The 16010-nt window shown below is 37.5% G+C and overlaps 1 pseudogene; it reads left to right on the forward strand.

The window, feature by feature from the left end:
* LOC100518286 lies at nt 8827-15159 on the forward strand (annotated as a pseudogene).

Below are 16010 nucleotides of genomic sequence, written 5' to 3' on the forward strand. Positions count from 1 at the left end.
AAAAGTTGCTAAGATCAGGAACAAGACAAGGATGCCCACTCTTACCATATTTATTCAACATAGCGTTGGAAGTCCTAGCTGCAGCAATCAGAGAAGAAAAAGAAATAAAAGGAATCCAAATTGGAAAAGAAGAAATAAAACTGTCATTGTTTGCAGATGACAAAGATACTACCAGAAAACTACTAGAGCTCATTAATGATGCTTTTTGCCTTTTTCTAGGGCTGCTCCCTCGGCATATGGAGGTTCCCAGGCTAGGGGTCTAATCAGTGCTGTAGCCACCGGCCTATGCCAGAGCCACAACAATGCGGGATCTGAGCCGCATCTGCAACCCACACCACAGCTCACAGCAACAATGGATCAATAACCCACTGAGCAAGGCCAGGGATGGAAACCACAACCTCATGGTTCCTAGTCAGATTCGTTAACCACTGTGCCACGACAGGAACTCCAAGTTTATTTTTGTGTATGGTGTTAGGGAGTGTCCTCATTTCATTCTTTGACACGTGGCTGTCCAGTTTTCCCAGCACCATTTATTGACCATGCTGTCTTTTCTCCATTGTATAGTCTTGCCACCTTTAGCATAGATGAGTTGGCTGTAGGTGTGTGGGTTGAATTCTGGGCTTTCTATCCAGTTCCACTGATGCATATTTCTGTCTTTGTGCTAGTACCACATGGTTTTGATGACTGTTGCTTTGTGGTATAGTCTGAAGTCCGGGAGCCTGATTCCTCCAGCTCCATTTTTCTTTCTCAGGATGTCTTTGGCTCTTCTGGGTCTTTTGTGCTTCCAAACAAACTTTAAAATATTTTGTTCGAGTTCTGTGAAAAATGTCCTTGGTAATTTGCTAGGGATTGCATTGACTCTGTAGATTGCCTTGGGTAGTATAGTGATTTTGTTAATATTGACTCTTCCAATCCAAGAGCATGGTATGTCTTTCCATCTGTTTGTGTCATCTTTGATTTCGTTCATCAGTGGCTTATAGTTTTCAGAGTAGAGGTCTTTTGTCTCTTTAGGTAGGTTTACTCCTAGGTATTTTGTTCTTTTGGATGCAATGGTAAATGGGATTGCTTCCCTAATTTCTCTTTCTGCTCTTTCATTGTTAGTGTATAGAAATGCCGTCGATTTCTGTGTATTAATTTTGTATCCCGCGACTTTGCCAAATTAGTGGATGAGCTCTAATAGTTTCCCGGTAGAGTCTTTAGGATTCTCTAGGAATAGTATCATGTCATCTGCAAATAGCGATAGTTTTCCTTCTTCCTTTCCAATTTGGATTCCTTTTCTCTCTTTTACTTCTCTGATTGCTGTGGCTAGGACTTCCAAAACTACGTTGAAGAGTAGTGGCGAGAGCGGACATCCTTGTCTTGATCCTGATCTCAGCGGAAATTCTTTCAGCTTTTCACCATTGAGAATGATGTTTGCTGTGGGTTTTTCATATGTGGCCTTTATGATGTTGAGGTAGGTTCCCGCTGTGCCCACTTTCCGAAGGGTTTTTATCAGAAATGGGTGTTGGATTTTGTCAAAGGCTTTTCCTGCGTCTATTGAGAGGATCATATGGTTTTTCCTCTTCAGTTTGTTAATGTGGTGTATCACACTGATGGATTTGCAGATATTGAAGAACGCTTGCATCCCTGGGATAAATCCCATTTGATCATGATGTCCGATCCTTTTAATGTATTGTTGGATGTGGTTTGCTAGTATTTTGGTGAGGATTTTTGCATTGATGTTCATCACTGAAATTGGCCTGTAGTTTTCTTTTTTTGTGGTATTTTGTCTGGTTTGGATATCAGGGTGATGGTGACCTCATAGAATGAGTTTCGGAGTATCCCTTCCTCTGCAATGCTTTGAAAGAGCTTAAGGATAGGTGTTAGCTCTTCTCTACATGTTGGATAGAATTCGCCTGTGAAGCCATCTGGTCCTGGACTTTTGTTTGTTGGAAGTTTTTATTTATTTTATTTGTTGTTGTTGTTGTTGCTATTTCTTGGGCCGCTCCCACGGCATATGGAGGTTCCCAGGCTAGGGGTCCAATCGGAGCTGTAGCCACTGGCCTACGCCAGAGCCACAGTAATGCGGGATCCGAGCCGCGTCTGCAACCTACACCACAGCTCACGGCAACGCCGGATCGTTAACCCACTGAGCAAGGGCAGGGACCGAACCCACAACCTCATGGTTCCTACTCGGATTCGTTAACCACTGCACCACGACGGGAACTCCTGTTGGAAGTTTTTAAATCACAGTTTCAATTTCAGTTCTTGTGATGGGTCCATTCATCTTTTCTATTTCATCTGGTTTAGTCTTGGAAGATCGTACCTTTCTAAGAATTTGTCCATTTCTTCTAGGTTTTCCATTTTATTGGCTTATAGTTGCATATAGTGGTCTCTTAGGATCCTTTGTATTTCTGTGATGTCCGTTGTTACTTCTTTTTCATTTCTAATTTTATTAATTTGAGTCCTCTCTCTTTTTTTCTTGATGAGTCTGGCTAGGGGTTTATCAATTTTGTTGATCGTTTCAAAGAACCAGCTTTTTGTTTCATTGATCTTTTCTATGGTTTTCTTTGTTTCTATTTCATTGATTTCTGCTCTGATCTTTATGATTTCTTTCCTTTTGCTAACTTTAGGTCTTGTCTGTTCTTCTCTCCAGAGCCACGTTAGATGTAAAGTTAGGTTGTTTATTTGAGCTTTTTCTCGTTTCCTGAGGTGGGCTTGTATTGCTATAAACTTTCCTCTTAGAACCACTTTTGCTGCATCCCATAGGTTTTGGAGTGTTGTATCTTAGTTGTCATTTGCTTCTAGGTATTTTTTAATTTCCCCTTTGGTTTACTCAGTGATCCACTGGTTGTTTAGCAGCATGTTGTTTTGTCTCCACGTGTTTGTGTTTTTTGTAGGTTTTTCTTGTTGTTGATTTCCAGTCATATGGTGTTGTTGTTGGAAAAGATGCTTGATACGATTTCAATTTTCTTAATGTTACTGAGGCTTGATTTGTAGCCCAGGATGTGATCAATCATCGAGAACGTTCCATGTGCACTTGAGAAGAATGTGTATTCTGTTGCTTTTGGATGGAATGTCCTATAAATATCTATTAAGTCCATCTGGTCTAATGCTTCATTCAGGGCCTGTGTTTCCTTATTGATTTTCTGTCTGGATGATCTGTCCATTGCTGTAAGTGGGGTGTTCAAGTCCCCCACTATGATTGTGTTATTGTCGATTTGTCCTTTTAAAGTTGTTAGCAGGTGCCTTATATATTGTGGTGAACCCATGTTGGGTGCATAGATATTTAAAATTGTTATATCTTCTTCTTGGATTGATGCTTTGATCATTATGTAATGTCCTTCTTTGTCCCTTAAGATATTCTTCATTTTAAAGTCTATTTTGTCTGATATGAGTATTGCTACTCCAGCTTTCTCTTGATTCACGTTTGCATGGAATATTGTCTTCCATCCTCTCACTTTCAATTTGTATGTGTCCCTAGAAGTGAAGTGGGCCTCTTGAAGACAGCATATATATGGGTCTTGTTTTTGTCTCCATTCAGCCAGTCTATGACTTTTGGTTGGGGCATTTAGTCCATTAACATTTAAGATAATTATTGATATGTATGTTCTTATTGCCATTTTATTCATTGCTTTGGATTTGTTTTTGTTGCTCTTTTGTCTTCCCTTCTTCTCTTGTTCTCTCCTCTTGTGGTTTGATGACTATCTTTAGTGTTGTATTTGAGTTGATGTTTCTTATTTGTTTGTGTATCAATTGTAGATTTTTGGTTTGCAGTTACTCTGAAGTTTTGTTATAAGAGTCTATATCTGTTCTTGTTTAAGTTTTATATCTTGTATCTCTTTGCTCAGTGTTTCCTGTAAGTTATCCATCTTTGCCTCCAGTTTATTTCCAATGTCTTGCATCATCTTCAGCATCAACAGTCTAAAGTCTTTTTCCTGGAGGCTGAGAATCTCCTCATCGCTTAGCTGATTTTCTGGGTTTTTTTCTTTCTCCCTCATCTGAGTTATAGTTCTCTGTCTTTTCGTTTTTATAGGTTTTTGGTGTGGTGACCTTTTTACGGATAATAGAATTGTAGCCTCTCTTACTTCTGGTGTCTGCCCCCCTTGTGGCTGAAGTCGGTATGGGGGGCTTGCTGTAGGCTTCCTGATGGGAGGGACTGATGCCTGCTCCCTGGTAGGTGGATCTGATTCCTACCCCTCTGTTGGGTGGTGCCTTGTCTCTGTATGAGATCAGAGGCAGCTGTGTGCCTGGGGGGTTTTGGCAGCCTGTTTACTGATGGGTATGGCTGTGATCACACCTGGATTGTTGTTTGGCCTGGGGCTTCTCAGTGCTGATGGATGGGTGGGGCCAGATTTTCCCAAAATGTCCCCCTGCAGAGAAAGGCACACTGATGAATATTCCCAAGAGCTTTGCTTTCAATGTCCTTCCCCCACAACAAGCCACATTCACCTCTGTTTTCCCAGGAGGTCTTCCAAGAACTGCAGTCAGGTTTGACCCACATTCCTATGGAGACTTTGCTTTGCCCTGGGCCCCAGTGCATGTGAAAATCTGCCTGCACCTTTTAGTAATGGCGTCTCCATATCCCCCTGTCCCATGGAGCTCCCACACACAAGCCCCACTGGCCTTCAATGCCAGATGCTCCAGGGGCTCTTTCTCCCAGTGCCAGATCCCCACACATGAGAGCTTGATGTGGGGCTCAGAGCTCTCACTCCTGTAGGTGAGTCTCTGTGAACCAGTTAGTTTCCAGTCTGTGGGGTTTCCCACCAAGGAGGTATGGGGTTTCTTATATTGTGAAATCACCCCCCTACCTCTTGATGTGGCCTCTTCTTTTTCTTCTGGAGAAGGATATCTTTTTTAAGGTTTCCAGTCCATTTGGGTGAAGATTGCTCAGTATTTCATTGTGAATTTTGTTGTTTTTAGGAGATAAGTTGAGCTCCAGTCCTTCTAGTCCACCATCTTAATCCTGTCTCCTATAAAATTAATGCACAGAAATTTCTTGCTTTCGTATACACTAAAAATGAATAGTCAAGTCAAAAAGAGAAGTTAAGGAATTATACTATTACCATTGCATCAAAGAGAATAAAATACCTAGGAGTAAATCTACATACAGAGAAATATACTCTGAAAACTTTAAAATACTGCTGAAGGAAATTGAATATGATACAAGCAGATGGAAAGATATACCATGTTGTCAAATTAAGTACACCATGCAAGGGAATCTATAGACTCAGCACAATCCCTATCAAACTACCAATGGCATTTTTCACATTAGAACAACAAAAATTAAATTTTGTACAGAAACTCAAAAGAGTGTGAATAGCCAAAGCAACTCTGAGAAAAAAAAATGCAGAGCTGGAGGAATCAGGCTCCCTGTCTTCAGCCTTAACTCCAGATATACAGTCATCAAAACAGTATGATATTGGCACAAAAACAGAAATATAGATCAGCAGAACATGATATAAAGCCCAGAAGCATACCTTTGCCTCTATGATCAATTAATCTACAAGAAACAGGCAAGAATATACAATGGATAAAAGACAGCTTCTTCAATAAATGGTGCTGGGGAAATTGGACAGCTTCGTGCAAAAAAATGAAATTATAACACTCTCTAAGACCATGCACAAAAATAAACTCAAAATGGATTGAAAACTAAACATAAGACTGAATACTGTAAAACTCTTAGAAGAAAACATAAGCAGAACTACTGAAACTAACACAACTTTGTAAATTAACTATACTTAAATAAAATTTTAATAAAAGATAAATTTAGAAAAGAGGTACAAACTATTATTTATAGCAACAATGATGTATTGTGCAACACATGGAATATAGGCAATATGTTATTATAGTTACAAATGAAGTACAATCTTTAACAATTTTGTTTTTTTATTAAAATACAGTTGATTTACAGTGTTGTGTCAATTTCTTCTGTATAGCATAGTGCCCAGTCACACACATATATACATTCTTTCTCTCCTACTGTCTTCCATTATGTTCTATCCCAAGAGATTGGATATAGTTCCCTGTGTTTTGAATCATTATTGTACAAGTGAACTGTGAATCACTATGTTGTACACCTATAACCTTTATAATATTGTTAAGCAACTATCCTTAAATAAAAATATTTTAAAAATTAAAAAATAAAAGACATTCATAGACAGTACAAAAAAAAGAAATAATGCCATTTGCAGCAACATGGATGTACCTAGAGATTGTCATACTAAGAGAAGTAAGTCAGATAGAAAATGACAAGCATCGTATGATATCACTTTATGTGTGTAATCTAAAAACATGATACAAATTATCTTATTTGCAAAACAGAAACAAACTCACAGACTTTGAAAACAAACTTATGGTTAACAAGGGGAAAGTTTGGGGGAGGGATGGATTGGTGGTTCGAAATTGGCATATGCACGCTATTGTATATGGCATGGATGGTCAATGGGGTCCTGCTGTATAGCACAAGGAACTCTACTCAGTATTCTATGATAACCTATAATGGGAAAAGAATCAGAGAAAGAATGGATATGTGTGTATGTATAACTGAATCACTTTGTCATGTAGCAGAATTTATCACAACACTGTAAATCAATGTAACTTTGAAAAATGAAAAAAGAATGTTTTTTACTATGTTCTTTTCTAGGAATTTTATGGCTCAGGTCTTAAGTCTTTAATCAATTTAGAGTTAATTTCTTTTTTTCTTATTGAAGTAAAATTGACATATAACATTGTATTACTTTAGGGTATACAGAATGAATCAATATTTACATACATTGCAAAATGATGAACACAATAAGGCTAATTAATACCTTACATAACTACAAAAGAAATTTTTTTTCCTGTGAATCAGTGCAGTGCATATACCATGATGAGTAGTTTTAAGAACCACTCTAAACAACTTTCAAACATGGAATACATAATTGTTAACTAGAGTTACCATGTTGTATATTCCATCCATATGGCTTATTTCTTTTATAACTTGAAATTTGTACCTTTGACCCATTCATCCATTTCTCCCATCCCTCATTCCCTGCCTCTGAAAACCATCAATCTATTTTCAAACTTTTTTTAATAGTCCATATATAAGTATGTTCATGTGGTATTTTTCTTTCTTTGTCTGACATAAATCACTTAGCATAGTGCCCTTGTAGTCCATCCATGTTGTCATAAATGGCAAGATTTCATTCTTTTTTATAGCTGAAAAATATTCATACATATTCATTTATTTATATCAGTTACATTTAAAAATTCATTTATCCATCAAAGGACACATTGTTTCCATGTCTTGGCTATTGTAAATAATGTCGTAATAAACATGGAGGTGCAGATATCTTGTTGAGTTAGTGTTATTGTTTTATTCAGATGAACACCTAATGATATGATGATCATTTTATTTTTAATATTTGAGGTGATATAATCATTCTATTTTTAATATTTGAGAAAACACCATATTGTTTTCCATAGTGGCTGTACCAATTTATATTCCCAACAAAAGTATAAAAGAGTGCCCATTTCACCGCACCCTTGCCAACAGTTTTTATTTTGTCCTTTTGATAAGAATCACTCTAATAAGTGTGAGGTGATGTCGTATTTTGGTTTTGATTTTCATTTCCCTGATGACTAATGATTTTGAGTATATTTTCATTGACATGTTGACTGTCTGTATGTCTTCTATGGAAAATAAATCTATTCAGATTTTCTACCCATTTTTAATTAAATGTTTTTATTTGCCATTGATTTGTATGAGATCTTTATATATGTCAGACATTAACACTTTATCAGATATAAGATTTGTAAGGAGTGGGATTAAGTTGGTGGAGGAGTAAGACATGGCATTTGCCTTCTCCCACAAACACATAAAAAAATACCATCTAGGAGTTCCCATTGTGGCTCAGCAGGGAAAGTACTTGATTAGTATCCATGAGGACGTGGGTTCAATTTCCATCCCTGGCCTAGCTCAGTGGGTTAAGGATCCAGCATTGTCGTGAGCTGTGTGTAGGTCATGGATGAGGCTTGGATCACATGTTGCTGTGGCTGTGGTGTAGACCAGCAGCTGCAGCTCTGATTCAACCCTTAGCCTGGGAACTCCATATGCTGGAGGTGTAGACCTAAAAAAAATCTACATGTAGAACGATTGGCACAGAACATCTACTGAACACCAGCAGAAGACCATAAACCTCCAAAAAGGTCAAGAAAGCCTCCACATAATTGCTTAGAACAAAGGGGAAAATAGAGAGAAAAGTAATCAGGATGGAACTAGCACTCCTGAGAGGGAACTGTGAAAGAGGAAATGAACACACACACTGGGAAGCCTCCTGATGGGGAGATCAGCCAAGATGGAGGGACCTCAAAGCTTCAGAGAAAAGTGCAGCAACTGGACTGACGAGAGAAAAGTAGAGAGAGAGCTGCACAGACAATCAGTACCACCTCCCAGGATACCACAGCCTGAAATGTGTGGGGAGGGTCTGAGTAATAAGACTCAGGTTCTGGAGATTAGTTCTGGGGAGAGTACTAAGTTTGGCTGTGTGAAGACTGCCTGAGGGGCTAGGGAGCTTAGCAAGAGTGCAAAGGGAAACTGGGAGGAGGTCTGGGACCACAGGAGAAATAAGGTGCCATTTTTGGGGAGGGCAAGAGGAGGAGGGGTGGCGACCATAGTGATATCTTTCTCTCTGCAAGTACAGAATCTTTGAGGATAGGGTTATGGGTGGCAAGGTGTCTTTTGTGCAGGCTATGAGTGACTAAGCACAATGGGGTGCATCTTGCATTGTCTTTAGGTGGCAGGGGCAAACACAGCCATTTCAGACTCCAGAGATCAGCCTGGCCCACTACCACTAGGCACCACCTATGGCCCCAGTCACCTCAGAGGTAGGCAGAGAGGAGGGCACTACAACTGAGCACCACTGTTGTTGCTCTCACTCCCCTGGGAATGCACATGCCCTGCCACTAACACTGTCAAATGCCCTGGGCACCATCTATACCTGCCTGAGGGTCAGTGCCACTTCTCAGGGTCCTGAAACTAGGAGCACCCTGTGCCACCTTCTTGCAGGTCCTTGCCACTATCAAGGGCCCAGAAACCAGGCACTGGCTACTAGCCCTTCTCATTGCCTCCATCTCCCTGGAAGCATGTGCAGCATCCTAAAAATAAATAGTAAACCACAAAATACCCCAGGGGCATTGATGCACATAAATACACCTTCAACACTCAGTAGTTGTTTTCCCTAAACTCACACAATAAGAAAAATTTAAGCAAAATGAAGAAGCTCAGGAAGGATTCCTAGTTAAAAGAATAGGAGTATTCCCCTGAAGGAGCAAATAAGGAAACAGACCTCTGCAATATAACAGACACCAAGTTCAAAAAGGAAAAAGTGAAAATACTGAAGGAATTAAGAGCAAATATGAAAGAATTAAGAGCAGATATGAACAGTAATGCAGTTCCTTTAGAAAGGAACTAGAAAATATAGGGAGGAGCCAAGCAAAATTAGAAAATTCATTAATTTTGAATTAAAGGGACTGAGGGGCAGAATGAATAATGCAGAGGAAAGAATTAGTCATTTAGAAGATAGAATAAAGAAAATCACTAAATCAGGTCAGCAGACAGAAAACCAAATGAAAAAACATGAAAGCAATATACGAGATCTATGGGATAATATAAAGCAGGCCAATGTACACATAATAGGGATTCCAGAAGAAAAAGAAAAGAAAATGTGATTGGAAATATATTTGAAGAAATTATGGCTGAAAACTTTCCAAATCTAAAGGAAACAGATATCAAGACACAGAAAATGCAGAGGGCCCCAAACAAGTTGAACACAAACAGGCCCACACGGAGACATATCATAATAAAAATGGCAAAAGTTAAAGACAAAGAGAGGATTATAAAGGTAGAAAGAGAAAAACAAAGAGTTAATTATAAGGGAATCCCCATAAGGCTATCAGCTGATTTCTCTACAGAAACACTACAGGCCAGAAGAGAGTGGCAAGATATATGCAAATCTCTAAAAGGGAAAATTTGCAACCTGAAATACTCTACACAGCAAGAATATCATTTAAAATAGAAGGAGAAATAAAGAATTTCTCCAATCAACAAAAACTGAAAGAGGAGAGCAATACTAAACACATTGTAAAAGAAATACTGAAAAGGCTTCTCTAAATAAAAAAGATGCAAGAAGAAATAGGATGGAGGAAACCACAACTGGCAAGTAATCACTTAAATAAGCCAGTATATAGATCTAAAAGGAAAAAAAAAAAAACTTAGTGTAAAAGGGATGATAAACACATGGAACAGCAAAAGAATAAACATGAAGATATTAAAAAAGGGACACCAAAATCATAAAATGTGGGGAAGGAAAGTAAGAACATCTAGACTTTTTTTAAAAATGTGTTTGAGACTATATGACTATCAGGCTAAAGGAAGCAGATATAGGAAGGGGTTAACATACCTGAAAAACAGGGTGACCACAAATCTAAAGCAAACAATACATACACAAAGACTAAAAAGAAGAGGACATAAGCATGAAATAAAAATATATCATCCAACTAAATAAATAAAGGGACAAAGGAGAAACATAGAATTAATGGAAACAAGGTCTAAAATGTCAATAAACACGCATTTATCAATGATTACCTGAAATGTCAATGGTCTAAATTCTCCAATCAAAAGACATAGAGTGGCAGACTGGATCAAAAAACAAGACCCTAAAATATGCTTTCTACAAGAGACTCACTTTAAGAGAAAGAGCACATGTAAATTGAATGTGAGGGGATGTAAAAAGATATTTTATGCAAATGGAAAGACAGAAAAGCACGAGTTGCAATACTCATATTGGAAAAAATAGACTTTAAAACAAAGTCCACAAAGACAGACATAGAAGGACACTATTTAATGATAGGAATGATTCAAGAAGAAGATATTACACTCATAAATATATATGTCCCAATATAGGAGCACTCAAATACATACAACAAATACTAACAGACGTAAAAGGAGAAATTGATGGGAATACAATCATGGTAGGAGACTTTTACACCCCACTCACAACAATGGACAGATCCTTTAGCCAGAAAATCAATAAGGCAACAGAGATCCTAAATGACACAGTAGAAAAGTTAGACTTAATTGACATTTTCAGGACATTACATCCAAAAAATTTAGAATATACATTCTTTTCAAGTGCACACGGAACATTCTCAGGATTGACCATGTACTGGGGCACAAAACTAATCTCAACAAATTTAAGAGTATAGAAATTATTTCAAGTAACTGACCACAATGGCATGAAACCAGAAATCAACCATGGGAAATGCAATGAGAAAAAACTGACTACATGGAGACTAAATGTCCTGCTACTAAAAAAACTAATGGGTCATGGATTAAATTAAAATGGAAATTTCAAAATACCTCAAGACAAGTGATAATGAAATCAAACCCATTCAAAATCTATGGGATGCTGTAAAAGAAGTTCTTAGAGGGAAGTTTATAGCAATATAGGGTCTAAAAAAAGAAGAAAAGTCTCAAATAAAAAACTTAACCTGCCACCTAAAAGAATTAGAAAAAGGAGAACAAAAAAACCCTAAAGTCAGCAGAAAGAAGGAAATCATAAAGATCAGAGAGGAAATCAATAAAATAGAAACAAAAAGCAATAGAAAAAAATCAAGAAAACCAAGAGCTGGTTCTTTGAAAGGGTAAACAAAATTGACAATCTCTGGCCAGATTCACCAAGAAGAGGAGAGAGAGAACTCAAACAAAATAAGAAATGAAGAAGGAGGAGTTCCCTTCATGGCTCAACAGTTTACAAACCTGACTAAGATCCATGAGGATTCAGGTTCAATCCCTGGCCTTGCTCAGTGGCTTAAGGATTCGGGGTTGCTGTAAGTTGTGGTGTAGGTTGCAGACGTGGCTCAGATCCTGAGTTGCTGTGGCTGTGGTGTAGGCCAACATCTACAGCTCCGATTTGACCCCTAGCCTGGGAATCTCCCTATGCTGCAGGTGTAGCACTAAAAAAAAAAAAAAAAAAAAAAAAAAAAAAAAAAAAAAAAAAAGACATGAAGAAAGGAAATCACAACAGAAATACAAAAAAACATAGAATACTATGAACAATTATATGCTAACAAATTTGATAACCTAGAAGAAATGGACAACTTTCTAGCGACAAATAGCTCGCCAAAATTGAATCAAGAAGAAATAGATTGGGAGTCCCCACCATGGCTCAGTGGAAAGTAATCTGACTAGTATCCATGAGGATGCAGGTTTAATCTCTGGCCTTGCTCAGTGGATTAAAGATCTGGTGTTGCATGAGTTGTGAGGTCGGTCACAGGTACAGCTGGGATCTGGTATTGCTGTGGGTGTAGTGTAGGCCAGTGGCCACTACTTTGATTTGAACTCTAACTTGGGAACGTCCATGTGCTGCAAGCACAGTCCTAAGAATACAAAATAATAATAATAATAATAATGATGATGATGATGATGATGATGATAGCAAGAAGAAGAAATAGACCGATTGAACAGACAGATTACTAAAAATGAAATTGAATATGCAGTAAAAACACTCCCTACAAACATGTTGGAGACCACTGAGCTGCTGAACTCTGCAGAGAGCAAACTTGGTGTGTGGCAAAGCAGGAAAAGCATGTATATTGAGGCAGCATTCTCAAGTACAGGGTCTCCTTCAAAGACAAGATAAGAGACTTATGCATTAACTATGCTATTCTATATACAGCTGCACCTAAGTGTATGCCCCTTTGATTTTACTAAGAGATAGCTTTTTCTTGCCCACTAATCTTGTCACCTGCCTTAACCCCACTAATCTCATCACCTTCCTTAATAAAAGTCATGTGGGCTAAAGCCTAGCGCTTTTGTTCTGTGGAACAGAGTGCCTCCTGGTCCCCTACTTTCTAAATGTAAAAGAGTCTTGTGTGTTTTGTTATACTGCACCATCCCTTTTTCTGGATTTCCATTCCCCTGCAGTGCTGAATGCGGCACAAACTAAAGTCTAGGAAAAGAAGTCTTCACAGGTGAATCCAAACATACAAAGAACTTATACCCATCCTTTTCCAAAATGTTTAAGAAAGTCTCTCCCAAAGACATTCTATGAAGCCACCATTATCCTAATACCAAAACCAAAGATACTACAAAAAATAAAATTATAGGACAATATCTTTGATGAATACACATGCAAAAATTCTCAACAAAATTTTAGCCAACTGAATCCAACAACATATTAAAAAGGTCATACACTACAACCCAGTGGGATTCATCCCAAGTTAACAAGGATGGTTCAACATACCCAAATCAATCAAGGTCATACACCACATTAATATAAGAAAAGTAAAAAACCACATGATTATCTCAATAGATGCAGAAAAAGCATTTGACAAAATCCAGCATCCATTCATGATAAAAACTTAGCAGAGTGGATATAGAAGGAAAATAACATAATAAAATCCATTTATGACAAACCCACAGCCAGTATAATCTCAATGGAGAAAAGCTGAAAACCTTTCCACTAAAATCTGGAACAAGTCAAGGATGCCAACTCTCACCACTTTTATTCAACATTGGAAGTCCAATCCACAGCAATCAGACAAACAAAAGAAATATAAATTATCCAAATTGGAAGAGAAGAGGTAAAATTGTCACTCTATGCAGATGACATGATACTATATATAGAAAGCCCTAAGGACTCCACATAAAAACTACTTAAATGAATGAATTAAGCAAAGTAGCAAGATACAAGGTTAACTTTCAGAAATAAGTTGTACTTCTGTATACTAACAATGAAATATTAGAAAAGGAATATAAGGCTTCTGCCACCATTGCAGCTGTTGCCACGGAGCTGGGTTGAGGTTGCCCATGGTGGGGTTTGAAGGTGATGGCCCCGATTGAAGGCCTCAAGGCAGTGTCTGCCACTGTTCCTGTGGTGGCTGTCCGGGCCTCCATCCGCCCATCATCATGAGAGGAGACAGAGCCTTGAAGCCAAGAAATCTGAATCATAGAAAAAGTATTCAAGGGTAATGCAAGGCAACTGTAACCAACTGCACAGTTCTCCACAAACTGTAGGTGGTGAGGATCCCTCAGTCTCCCAGTGTGTCCAAATGAGATTGACAGGAGAAGCCTCCTGTCTTTATTCTGGAGCTGTTCATATCCAGATAAATGCATACCTAAAGAATGTGCTGAAAATCCAAGCTCCAGAAATGTAAGATCAGGTGTCCATGGCTGTACACATGGATGTATTCATAGTTGCTTACGGAGTCACTCCCACAATGAAGCAAGGCAGCCTGATGATACTTACACAGAGTCTGGAGATCATGGTAGTAGCTCCTTCTCAGAATTCCAATATCTATTCAAGTGGCTTCAAAAAAGTCTTCCATATATTTTGATTCTGGGTGTCAAACTTGTTATGCAGCATATTACAGGAATTTCTCTTGGAATTGGGCTGCTTACAACTTTTATATATGCAAACAAAAGCATTATAAATCAGGTTTTTCTAAGAGGAAGGTGCTTAAAGATCCAGTGTGCTTGGTTACTGGTATTCTCAGCAGGATCTTCTGTTCTTTTATATTATACCTTTCACTCTCAGTCACTTTATTACAGCTTAAGTTTTTTAAATCCCACTTTGGACTATTCGAGTTTCTGGGAAGTACTTTGAATTGTTGGAATTATAGACTTCATTCTGAAATTCCTCTTCATGGGCTTAAAATTCTTTATTTTATTGGTGCCTTCTTTCATCATGCCTTTTAAATCCAAGGGTTATTGGTATATGCTTTTAGAAGAGTTATGTCAGTATTACCGAACTTTTGTTTCCATACCAGTTTGGTTCCGTTACCTTATAAGCTATGGGGAGTTTGGTAATGTAACTAGATGGAATCTTAGAATATTTCTGGCTTTACTCTATCTCATAGTAAAACTTCTGGACTTTTTCGGACATCTGAAAACTTTCACATGGGTTTTGCGAATATTTTTTACACGACCAAGTTATGGAGTGGCTGCCAGCAAGACAGTGTTCAGATGTGGATGATATTTGTTCAATATGTCAAGCTGAGTTTCAAAAGCCAATTCTTCTCATCTGCCAGCATATATTTAACCAAAAGAAAACATATTCACGGTGCAGAACCATGATTTCAGACCACATAAACAAGTGGAAAGATGGAGCTACTTCATCACATTTTCAAATATATTAAGTTCAAAACTTAATATTGACTACAAAACACTAATTTTATTTGGTGATTGATAAAGACATTAGAATGGATTTTCAAGGCTAGAAGTTAACGAAAATGTTTCCAAATGGTTTGAGTATTATAATAAATTGTGTAGTCCAATTTATTAAGAATAAATGAAACATATATTTAAATATATATATAAGTAATGTTCAAGCCAATGCATACGCAACATTTGCTCTATCCTCATTATTTGACAGAGTGCAGTGTTAAATTGTAAATGTGTTTTATTGTTAATGTTACCAAAATGACAACTGAATAACCAGAACTAGTGTTTAAGAGGAATGCAGGTATCCTTTCCTGACACTGTTTTCAAAATAATATTTTTCATAATATTTTAAGATACATATTGCCTGAAAGAATTTTCTTTAGTGTTGAGATTTTAATTCCCAATCTAAAAATTCTAAAATTTTTCAAGGAATTTGTATTTTTAAATGAAAATTCTAAATGCTATATTTTATTTGTATAACCAGATTTTTTAAGGAAGATAAAGGAAGATAAATTTACTAAGGATGGAATATTTTAATATTGTATTATTCTCTATAGTATGATTAACAGTCATTGAGAAGAGATGATTTAAATTCCTTTTATTTGTGTACATCCCACATACAATCCTGCTATCAGCTTTAATGTTCTTGATCTTGCTTTTTGCATAGTGCCATGGACTTTCTTTCTATTAAAATAATTCACATGGATCACAAAAAAAGGGAAGGAATATAAGAATACAATACCTTTTAAAATTGCACCAAAAAAATCAAATACCCAGGAATAAACCTGACCAAGGAGGTGAAAGACTTATATGCTGAGAACTATAA

This window comes from Sus scrofa, chromosome X (genome assembly GCF_000003025.6).
Source record: "Sus scrofa isolate TJ Tabasco breed Duroc chromosome X, Sscrofa11.1, whole genome shotgun sequence".
Taxonomy (NCBI): Eukaryota; Metazoa; Chordata; class Mammalia; order Artiodactyla; family Suidae; genus Sus; species Sus scrofa.